The sequence below is a fragment of the Rhinoderma darwinii genome, chromosome 5 (genome assembly GCF_050947455.1).
Source record: "Rhinoderma darwinii isolate aRhiDar2 chromosome 5, aRhiDar2.hap1, whole genome shotgun sequence".
In the NCBI taxonomy this organism is placed as follows: Eukaryota; Metazoa; Chordata; class Amphibia; order Anura; family Rhinodermatidae; genus Rhinoderma; species Rhinoderma darwinii.
Genome location: NC_134691.1, coordinates 77,206,649 through 77,218,223, shown reverse-complemented (window position 1 = coordinate 77,218,223; position 11,575 = coordinate 77,206,649). Strand labels below are relative to the sequence as shown.

Genomic DNA, 11,575 nt, shown 5'->3' with positions numbered 1-11,575 from the left:
TCCACTCCTCTTGCTCTGTACTGTTGATGCAGGGATTATCGTCCGATTTGGTTTTAGGCCTTCCCTAGTTGCAGTTGTATAGTCCCAAGTTTAACTGGAATACTGGGGATCTTACTAAATGGGGTAATGAATGCATGACGTCATGTTTTTCTGTTAATTTTATTTCCCTCCCTGAGGAGGTAATCACTCTACCTGAGTTTATTCAGGACTTCGCTGATGTATTTTCTAAAAAGGCCTCCGAAGTGTTAACTACTCATAGAGAATACGATTGCGCTATCGATTTGGTACCAGGAGCTAAGCTCCCTAAGGGTAGGATATTTAATCTCTCTTGTCCCGAACGTGAAGCCATGAGAGAGTATATCCAGGAATGCCTGGCCAAGGGTTACATTCGCCTCGTGTTACCCTTAATTCGCCCTTAGTTACCTGCAGTCCTATGTAGCAACACAGATATCACACACTGATAAATATACCCAGACAGGCACATATAAACACACACAGAGGCATCCATAGGCATATATTTATTTATTATATATACATACACACAGAAACATATACACATAAAGACATACATTATATAGACACACATATAGACACTCCTATGCACATATACAGGCACAAACAGCAGACAGATTCTCCATTAGGCAATTACCTCCTCCCTTGATACACAGGCTTCTTGCAGGGGCAGGTTATGGGCGGAGCTTCCTTCTCTTGCTGCTCCTGTCTCCTCCCTGTGTGTAACCAGGAGCAGAGGACATAGAGCTTGTTGAACAGCTGACCCAGTGGCACCCCTTACATGCAGGGAGGATGCAGCGCCCTGTGCACTTGCTCACCCCTAAGGCCGACCCTGCTTGGCAACCCTGAACAGATCCGAGCAGCTCCCCAGGCTTACAAGATTTAGCTCACTCATGAGAGGCCACCTGTGTTTATGTATTCTATTATTCTTTGCTTTTCAGATAACCTAGGTGTGGATGTTCCTTCTTGCTCACCCATCTGTTTGTATTTTCTACTGTACTAGTCCTCTCTATTTGAGGACGTTTTGCACAAGATGCCGTATTTGCCTAGAGAAACCTGCAGACCTATTGCACATGATGTGGACGTGACTCATTTTGCAGACGTGTTTCATCTTCTCTCTTTTCGATTTCATACTACCTTACCTGCAACACCATTAATAGGTATTCTGGGTTATGTTGGACAGTATTCCTCTGTTAAAATTCCATAAATTGGCAGTGCATACAATTAAAAATGGCTAAATGGTTAGACCTAGGTCCAACAAGAGAACTGAGAAATAACGCCAATTGAGTTAAAGGCATGGAAAAGATTTTATATATATATTCCGCAACAATGAAATTGCAACACCAAGTAGGAAAAGTTGTGGAATTGTGGAAATCACAGGATTGATAAACATGTTAATGATATGCAAATGATAAAAAAATGGAAACAAAATATTCCAAACCTTGATTTATTCAGTATTGAGTATGAGTGTAGAAATACACCCGTTGGCATGCTATCAATGAGGTTATTAATGGCTGTCTGATGAATGTTATGTGACGTTGAACGCACTTGGACACGCAAATCATCAAGATTTGCTGCTGGCAGCTCCCTTTGCAATTGCCGACCAATAAGAGGCCCCCCCTTTAGAGCGATAAGCGTGGGGGACACATGGGATTACTTCACCCCCCCCCTCTCCTTCTCTTTATTCCTTTTTTCTTGTTTTCGTATGTTCTCCTTTTCTCCCGTTTTATGTTATCTTCCCACACCCATGCTTTGGGGTGTGGTTTGGTATTTACCTTTTCTGGAAGTTTCCTCAGGTTGACCTTGTGACCAGGCAGATGTTGGCAACAGTCCAGAGATTGGTGAGAGCAGCTGAGCGGTGTCACGGCGCGGGGTGTGGACCCACTCGGCCGTACCGCGTAGCGGGGTAGCAGCTGGCCAACTAGGTACAAAACAATGTCTAGAGTTCAAAACGGGTACCTGACGCAATAGTAGACAGTGGCAGGATCACGACTTGGCTTTCACAGCAGGTGACGCCGCGGATTCGGCGGGAAGGCACGACTTGGCTTTCACAGCAGGTGACGCCGCGGATGCGGCGGAAGACACGACTTGGCTTTCACAGCAGGTGACGCCGCGGATGCGGCGGAAGACACGACTTGGCTTTCACAGCAGGTAACGATAGTACGGGATACAGGGTACAGGCAGCAGTAACGGGCAACACTGGGAACTGGAAAACACTGGGAGACCTTTAGCAAGACAGACTAGGGTATACAACAACGCTCAGGCAAGGAACCAGTGGGCAGAGCTCATTTTTATAGTCCAGCAGCCATTTGGGCTAATAACTGATTACTGGCAGCTGGACGTGTACTGGCCCTTTAAGGCCGTGCACGCGCGGGCGCGCGCGCCCTGCGGGGAACGGCGCGAGGACCCGGAAGACAGTGCCGGCGCCTGCCAGAGGGAGGAGGACACCGAGCAGAGAGGTGTCCATGGCCGGGATCGTCAGGGGGTGAGTTAGAACGGCGATCCCCGGCCATGGACGTAACAAGCGGCGGGAAATCCTGGAAGATAAAAGGCCCTGCTGTCTGGTCCGATCAGCAGTTTGTCTGAAGACTTAGTTGAAGCAGCCCGCCCACCCACCCTTTTTTTCAAGAGTGGAATCACTGTCGTGGTGTTTGTTAGTGGGTTGTCGCACAGCTAACGCTGTGTGGACAAGTGGTTTACTATATTGGACATTATTTAATAATTTATTCAAGTTCATTTTAATTATTTAAATATTTCATATTACCCATAATAAAGCACCACAGTCTTTACTTCCAACTGCCTTGTATGTTGTCTTATTTATGGTTTTAGGGGTGGAGTATGTTATCCCATGACGTCCCAGATGTGCTTGATGGGAGACAAGTCCAGAGACGCTGCAGGCCATGGTAGGACCGGTGTGATGCTCCCTTGTGAAGGCCTCTTCATGGTGTTGTCCACGTGGTCTCCAGACCAATCTCCGGCTATCATTGCGTCTAAGACAAAAGTGTGACTCATCGCCGAAGAGGATATACCTCCATTGCCGTCTTGCTGTGCACCATGATAGCCTTTGAGAGCACTCACATATTGTCAATGGGACACTTGTAGCTGGACGTCTGGCTCTTATCCCAATATCGTGAAAATGCCTTCTGATGGTTGGTGTCGACAACAGTGGTTGCCATCCCTAGACTTGGGATGTGACGTCCAATTTCACTTGCAGTACAGAATGGATCACTACGCGCCATTCTTCCAATTACATGATCCGTCCGTACAAAGGTTCGCCTCCGCGCACCTCTTCCGGTCATTCCCGTTAGTTGTTGTTCTCCCAACCTCCAGGTCATGCAATGTTGAACAGTGCTGACATCTCGGCCTAGGCACGTAGAGATCTGTTGGACTGATAAACCAAAGTCTATCAGCTCAAGTATTCTGTCCCTCTTACTTTGCGAAGTGACAAATCATCCCACACCACTTGATCTGATCTTTGAGGTTTCACGTGGTAAAAAAAACTTTGCTTTCAATCTTGCTTTTATGCCCCTCCCACATTCCACAGACTTGAAAATTTTCAGATCTTACCAACACCTGCTACTTCCTCGATTTGCATAACCTTATGGCTTGCCCTGCATCGTGTTGCAATTTCAATATTAAACCTTTCCTGCAAATGGTCGTGACTGTATGTCCTGATTCACACTGCATTCCCGCAATAGGGCGTACACTCACGCTTTGTAGATGAAGCGGGCACAGGAGCTGTGTGCTCTTCATCTTCAGCAGGTGTCAGCTTTAATACATTCTAATGCAATGGCGGTGATGGGAAATACTGCTGATCGCCGCCGTTTAACCCCTGCAATGCGGCGGTCAATGGTGTCCGCCACATTGAAGTGGTTGACAGAGGAAGGGAGCTCCCTCTGTACCCCCCCCCCCCCGTGAGTGATCGCGGGTGGTGATGGTTGCTACGGCAACCAGGAAGCCTAGCAACGGCTTCTTGGTTGGCCAGGTACGGGAGCTTATTAGGTCCTGCCCAAGGAAGGACCCAATAGGCAAACTGTCAGATGTAGTGCAGTGTATTGTACAGGGGATCAGATTTCCAAGTCCCCAGGTAGGTGTAAAAAAAAAAGTGAAAAAAGTAAAAAAAAAATGTTAAAGAAAAATAAACAAAAACAATAAATCGCCGTGTTTCCCTGATCAAGTCCTTTATAAATGAAAACATGAAAAAAAAAAAACCTGTAGAGAGCGCCTCGTTTGGAACGGCCTGAACTATAAAAATATCACACATTATTTTGACCACACGGTGAACACCGTAAAAAAATTTTTGATAAAAAACAAATGACAGCATTGTATTGTTTGGTCGTCTCAAAATTTTTTTATTAAAAAATTATCAAAAAGTGGCAAGTACCTCAAAAGGCTGCCAGTAGAAACTACAGTTGGTCACGCATAAAACAAGCCCTCCCACAGCAATATCAACTGAAAAATAAAAAAAGTTATGGCTGTCAGAAAATGGCGACACGAAAACATGTTTTTTTCTAGAAAACAGTATTTATATTGTGGGAAAGTATAAATTTGGTGTCGCTGTAATCGTATTGACCCGCAGAATAAAGTTAACATGTTGTTTATACGGCACAGTGAACACTGTAATAAAAATTTTTTTTAAAAAAAGTGCTAGAATTGCTGTTTTTTGGTTTCCTCATCTCCCAAAAAAAAAAAAAAAAATAAAAAAAAAATAAAAAAAATCGCATGTGCACCAAAATGGAACCACTAAAAATCCCAGCTCGTTCCACAAAAACAAAAAGCCCTCACACAGCTCCATCAACGGAAAAAGAACACGTTATGACTAATAACGCTATGATGCAAAATGATGCTAAATGACGGCCCAGACAAATTTTTTAGGTCCAGTCGTTTTCCACTAAATTCCCCACATTGTCATTTGCAAGACCCCACAGATGCAGCAGAGATGAGGAAACTTTAGGGCCTTGTGCTGCTTATGGGGCTAGTGAAGAAGTCAAAGATTAGGCAATACTGGAGCGCAGATATTTTGTAGAATACCCAAAAAAGCCGGCTTGTGCATAAAGTATTGGTTCAAAGCGACCACACCAATCCATGGATTATTCATTCACCCCATTATTACATCATCCTATTATGCCCTGATGTACTCCGCCCAGCTTACATATACCCTGATGTACTCCGCCCAGCTTACATGTACCGATGTACTTTGCCCAGTTTACATATACTCTGCAGAAGTTGCTTTATACACGTTGTGGTGCTTTTTATCCTTTATTTGAAGAGAAAATGAAACATTTTGAGCTAAAGCTACTTTTAATTTTTAATTTTCACTGCCCAATTCTAATAAAATCTATGGAACACCTCTGGGATCAAAATGCTAACTACACCCCTAGATAAATTCCTTGTGGGTGTAGTTTCTAAAATTTTGTCTTTTTTTGAGGAGTTTGCTTTGTTTTGGAATCACAAGACCTCTTCAAAGCTGACATGGTGCATAAAATAAGAAGGCCGCAAAATCTACTGGGTGCTCCTTTTCTTCTGAGGCCTGTGTTTCAGTCTATTAGCACACTAGGGCCACATGTTGGGTATTTCTAAAAACGGTAGAATCTGGGCAATAAATATCGAGTTGCGTTTCTCTGGTAAAACATTCTGTGTTACAGAAAAACAGGATTCAAATTGAATTTCTGCAAAAAAAAAAAAAAAAAAAATAATTACATTTGTACATTTCACCTCCACTTTGCCACAATTCCTGTTAAATGCCTAAAGGATTAAGAAACTTTCTAAATGCTGTTTTGAATACTTTGAGGGTGCATTTTTTTTTAAATGGGGTGATTTATGGTGGTTTCCCCAAAATATAGGCCCCTTAAAGCTACTTCAGAACTGAACCCTATAAAAAATGGCTTTCGACATTTTCTTAAAAACTTGAGAAATTGCTGCTAAAGTTCTAAGCCTTGTAACATCCTAGAAAAATAAAATGATGTTCAAACAATGATGCCAACATAAAGTAGACATATGGGGGATGTTAATTGGTAACTATTTTGTGTGCCATTACTATCGGTCTTAGGCCTTATTTAGACGAACGTGTAATACGTCCGTGCAACGCGCGTGATTTTCACGCGCCTCGCACGAACCTATGTTAGGGGGGATTCACACGAGCGTGTATTCGGTCCGTGCGGGCCGCGTGGTTTTCACGCGGCACGCATGGACTAATACAAGTCTATGGGGCAGTACAGACAGTCCGTGCTTTTTGCGCAGCGTTTGTCTGCTGCGCAAAAAGCGCGACAGGTTCAATAACTGCGTATTTCGCGCATCACGCACCCATTGAAGTCAATGGGTGCGTGAAAATCACGCGCACCACACGGAAGCACTTCCGTGGGACGAGCGTGATTCGCGCAACAGCAGTGAAAAGGATGAATGAAAACAGAAAAGCACCACGTGCTTTTCTGTTTCCAAGCATCCAAACGGAGTGTCTTTGCGAGGAGCGAACCCCGACAACCGAGGCAAACTTCACCGGGTTCGGCCAAACTCGTTTTGGCCGAACCCGGCAAAAAAATTTCCGGTCCGCGACGTCGGGAGAGATTCACTGTGCATGGTGCTGAAAGAGTTAAACTGTTTCAGCACCATGGACAGTGACTTGCGATCCCAAAATACATGAACCTGTAAAAAAAAACGAAGTTCTAACTTACCGATTACTCCTGTCTCCTTCCTGCAGTCCGACCTCCCGGGATGACACTTCAGTTCAAGTGACAGCTCCAGCCAATCACAGGCCAAGCACAGGCTGCAGCCAATCACAGGCTGCAGCGGTCACTTGGACTGCCGCGTCATCCAGGGAGGTGGGGCCCGATGTCGAGAGAGGCGCGTCACCAAGGACGCGTCACCAAGGACGCGTCACCAAGGCAACGGCCGGGAAGTTCTCGGTAAGTAGGGACTTTATCTTTTTTTTTTACAGGTTTTGCGATATTGTGTTCGGCATTCACTGTCGAGGGTGCTGAAAGATTTAGCTCTTTCAGCACCTTGGACAGTGACGGGCGTCGACAAGCCTCATCTCTATGATGCCGGCTGCGCGAAAATCACGCAGCCGCGCATCAGACACGCATGACACACGCAGCTGTCAAATGGTTTTTGCGCTCGCAAAACGCCGCGTTGTTTGCGCGCGCAAAAACGCAACGCTCGTGTGAATCTCCCCTTAGTCTATGGGGCCGTGCAGACTGTCCATGAGTTTCACGCAGCGTGTGTCAGCTGTGTAAAACTCACGACATGTCTGATATTTGTGCGTTGTTCGCGCATCACGCACCCATTAAAGTCAATGGCTGCGTGAAAATAACGCGCAGCACACGAAAGCACTTCCGTGTGACGCGCATGATTCGCGCAACAGCAGTAAAAAGTATAAATGAAAACAGAAAAGCACCATGTGCTTTTCGGTTTACAAACATACAGAGTGTCATAATGATGGCGGCTGCGCGAAAATCACACAGCCACGCATCATACGCAGCTGACACATGGAGCTGTTAAGTATATTTTGCGCGCGCAAAACACCGCTTTTTTGTGTGCGCAAAACGCACACGCTCGTGTAAATCCGGCCTTACAAGCAGATACATTCAAATTTAGAAAAAATTTTGGTGTTTTTCACAAATAAGCAATGAATTTATCGACTAAATTTTACCCCTGACAAAGTACAATTTTTCACGAGAAAACAATCTCAGAATCGCTTGGCTATGTGAAAGCATTCCAAAGTTATTACCACATAAAGGGACACATCAGATTTTTAAAATGGGGCTCTGTTATTTAGTCCAAAAGTGGCTGCAGCAGAAAAGGGTTAGGGAGTGTAATTTATATATACACACACACACACACACACACACACACACACACACACACACACACACACACACACACATTACCGTTCAAAAGTTTGGGGTAACCCAGACAATTTTGTGTTTTCCATTAAGTACAGTAAAAAATAGTGTAGTACGGTGTTAGCCAGAGACAATATGAAATGTTAAATACTTTTGTGTCAAAAAAGACAAAAGTATAATAGGTATGATACCTTTATTGGCTAACCATAAAAGTTCTATATGCGGCTTTCAGAGCGCAAAGGCTCCTTCTTGAGGCAGTTTACAAATGAATGACTTAGAAAAAAGCACAACATTTAGATGTTACACATAGACAATTAGTACATGAAGTGATACATCATTAAGATAAGCCGGCGCAATAAAACTGAGGTTATAGGGGTGATGACTTAGAGTTAAGGCATCTGAAAACTCACACTTATATTATCAAATATTTATCAAATGAGTTGCAAAATGACTAGAAAATATAGTCAAGACATTGACAAGGTTAGAAATAATGATTTTTATTTGAAATAATTTTCTCCTTCAAACTTTGCTTTCGTCAAAGAATGCTCCATTTGCAGCAATTACAGCATTGCAGACCTTTGGCATTCTAGCTGTTAATTTGCTGAGGTAAATCGGGAGAAATTTCACCCCATGCTTCCAGAAGCCCCTCCCACAAGTTGGATTGGCTTGATGGGCACTTCTTGCGTACCATACGGTCAAGCTGCTCCCACAACCGCTCTATGGGGTTGAGATCTGGTGACTGCGCTGGCCACTCCATTACAGATAGAATACAGGCTGCCTGCTTCTTCCCTAAATAGTTCTTGCATCATTTGGAGGTGTGCTTTGGGTCATTGTCCTGTTGTAGGATGAAATTGGCTCCAATCAAGCGCTGTCCACAGGGTATGGCATGGCGTTGCAAAATGGAGTGATAGCCTTCCTTATTCAAAATCCCTTTTACCTTGTACAAATCTCCCACTTTACCAGCACCAAAGCAACCCCAGACCATCACATTACCTCCACCATGCTTGACAGATGGCGTCAGGCACTCTTCCAGCATCTTTTCAGTTCTGCGTCTCACAAATGTTCTTCTGTGTGATCCAAACACCTCAAACTTCAATTCGTCTGTCCATATCACCTTTTTCCAATCTTCCTCTGTCCAATGTCTGTGTGCTTTTGCCCATATTAATCTTTTCCTTTTATTAGCCAGTCTCAGATATGGCTTTTTCTTTGCCACTCTGCCCTGAAGGCCAGCATCCCGGAGTCACCTCTTCACTGTAGACGTTGACACTGGCGTTTTGCGGGTACTATTTAATGAAGCTGCCAGTTGAGGACCTGTGAGGCGTCTATTTCTCAAACTAGAGACTCTAATGTACTTGTCTTGTTGCTCAGTTGTGCAGCGGGGCCTCCCACTTCTCTTTCTACTCTGGTTAGAGCCGGTTTGTGCTGTCCTCTGAAGGGAGTAGTACACACCGTTGTAGGAAATCTTCAGTTTCTTGGCAATTTCTCGCATGGAATAGCCTTCATTTCTAAGAACAAGAATAGACTGTCGAATTTCACATGAAAGCTCTCTTTTTCTAGCCATTTTGAGAGTTTAATCGAACCCACAAATTTAATGCTCCAGATTCTCAACTAGCTCAAAGAAAGGTCAGTTTTATAGCTCCTCTAAAAGTCAGCGGTGCTAACATAATTGCACAAGGGTTTTCAAGTGTTTTCTAATCATCCATTAGCATTCTAACACAGTTAGCAAACACAATGTACCATTAGAACACTGGAGTGATGGTTGCAGGAAATGGGCCTCTATACACCTATGTAGATATTGCATTAAAAACCAGACGTTTGCAGCTAGAATAGTAATTTAGCACATTAACAATGTATAGAGTGTATTTCTGATTAATTTAATGTTATCTTCATTGAAAAATAAGGAAATTTCTAAGTGACCCTAAACTTTTGAACGGTAGTGTATATGCAGACCATCTGTCCATCTTGCCATGATGAGGATTTTTTTCCAAGCATGCAGCATGAGTTATACTATACATCACAGTACTTGCTGAGACCTCCAAAATGCCAAGATCAAAGAAGTCCACAGTACCGGTCATGAAAACAACACTATCACTCCTTCGTCTTAGGCCCCATGCACACGGCCGTGCCCGTAATTACAGCCCGCGATTGCAGGCACGGCCTGCAGCCGACTGCCACCCGCATTTTCGGGCCGTGCCCCCATACAAAGTATGGGAGCATGGCCCGCAAAATGCAAAAGAACGGACATGTTCCATAATTTTCTGAACATTTCTACGGCACGGACACCCATACATAGCGATACGGAAAGGTGTCTGCGTTCAATGGAAGTGAATGGGTCCGTTATTGCAGACCTCAATTGCGGTCCGCAAAAACTGAGGTTTTTTACAGTCGTGTGCATGGGGCCTTATGGCTTATTCAGATCAGCGTCGGGCTTCTGTTCATAGGTTTCGTTCTACCTTTCCGTCCGAGGAACCGATGAACGGAAAGCCAAACGGAAACCTTAGCTTCCATTTGCATTACCATTGAATTTTGCAATGGTAATGATTCCGTTGCAGTTGGTTTCCGTTCCGTAAGGTTTCCGTTCTCCTTGCGGAAACAATAGCATAGTTGGTCTGTCTCTGCCGCATTCATTTCAATAGTAACATCAATGCAAGCGGTCAGTGTTCAGTTATAAATAAGGCTGTCGGTCAATTAGGAAGGTTATTAGGAATTGCCTGACAGCTGATAAGCTACAACATACACGGGCCAGAATGTTAACCAAAGGGGTCGAGTCTTTGTGCCCGTGTATTGCCAGTGCCAACATCCATCGGCGGGAGAGTGCCAAAGCAAATGTAGTCGCCGAAGTTAGATTTTTGCAGCAAAACATATTTACAAATGCGGGTGCCACAGGTGTCTGCCACCGCACCTTATAGTGTTTTTTTTACATACGCATTTAACGTAGTATTACCACAGACCTAATAAATAGCTTATCACTTTACAATCGAAGCCCTTTCCCATATGGGATGTCTACAATAAGTAATAAAATAAAATAAAAAAATGATTCGTTTATGGTCAATTAATAGTTATACAAATCTTATGTAATGAATTATTACTTTTTCTTCCATCGTCTTCACTTCCATGACCTATTTGCAGATGTGATTTCATCCTGTATCTGGATTCGGTGCCCATTACTAAATGTATAATACAACAAATAGATGGATGGAAATAAAGAATGATCAGATACAAACGTTACCGTAGTATGTGTCATTTTAATACTTTAATATTTAACGTCATCATAACGTCATCAGGGGTCACAAGCAGGCGTCCCGCGGGACACAGAGCCGCTAGACTCTGAAATTCCCTGACATCGCTGTCCACATATGAACAGCGATGTCTTGGGCTTCCCCAGAGCCGGAGTCCCGTGCAGAGCGCTAGTATCGGCTCTGCTCCGGGACTCTGTGGAATTCCCTGACATCGCTGTCCATATATGGACAGTGTGTCAGGGTCTTCCCCAGAGCGGAGTCCCGAGCAGAGCGCTAGTACAGGCTCTGTGAAATTCCCTGACATCGCTGTCCATATATGGACAGTGTGTCTGGGTCTTCCCCAGAGCGGGGTCCCGGGCAAAGCGCTAGTACAGGCTCTGCTCTAGGACTCTGTGGAATTCCCTGACATCGCTGTCCATATATGGACAGTGTGTCAGGGTCTCCCCCAGAGAGGAGTCCCGAGCAGAGCGCTAGTACAGGCTC

At 44.3% G+C, this 11,575-nt stretch overlaps 1 protein-coding gene across 1 annotated transcript in view; it reads right to left on the bottom strand.

The window, feature by feature from the left end:
- The window catches only part of ARMC1 (armadillo repeat containing 1), an 87,749-nt gene extending 76,787 nt beyond the window's left edge, over window positions 1-10,962 (bottom strand). Inside the window, exon 1 of the mRNA XM_075826179.1 lies at window positions 10,943-10,962. The gene's annotated coding sequence lies outside the window, so the exon portion shown is untranslated. The remainder of the gene's footprint in view (window positions 1-10,942) is intronic.
- Between the last annotated feature and the right edge of the window lie 613 nt (window positions 10,963-11,575).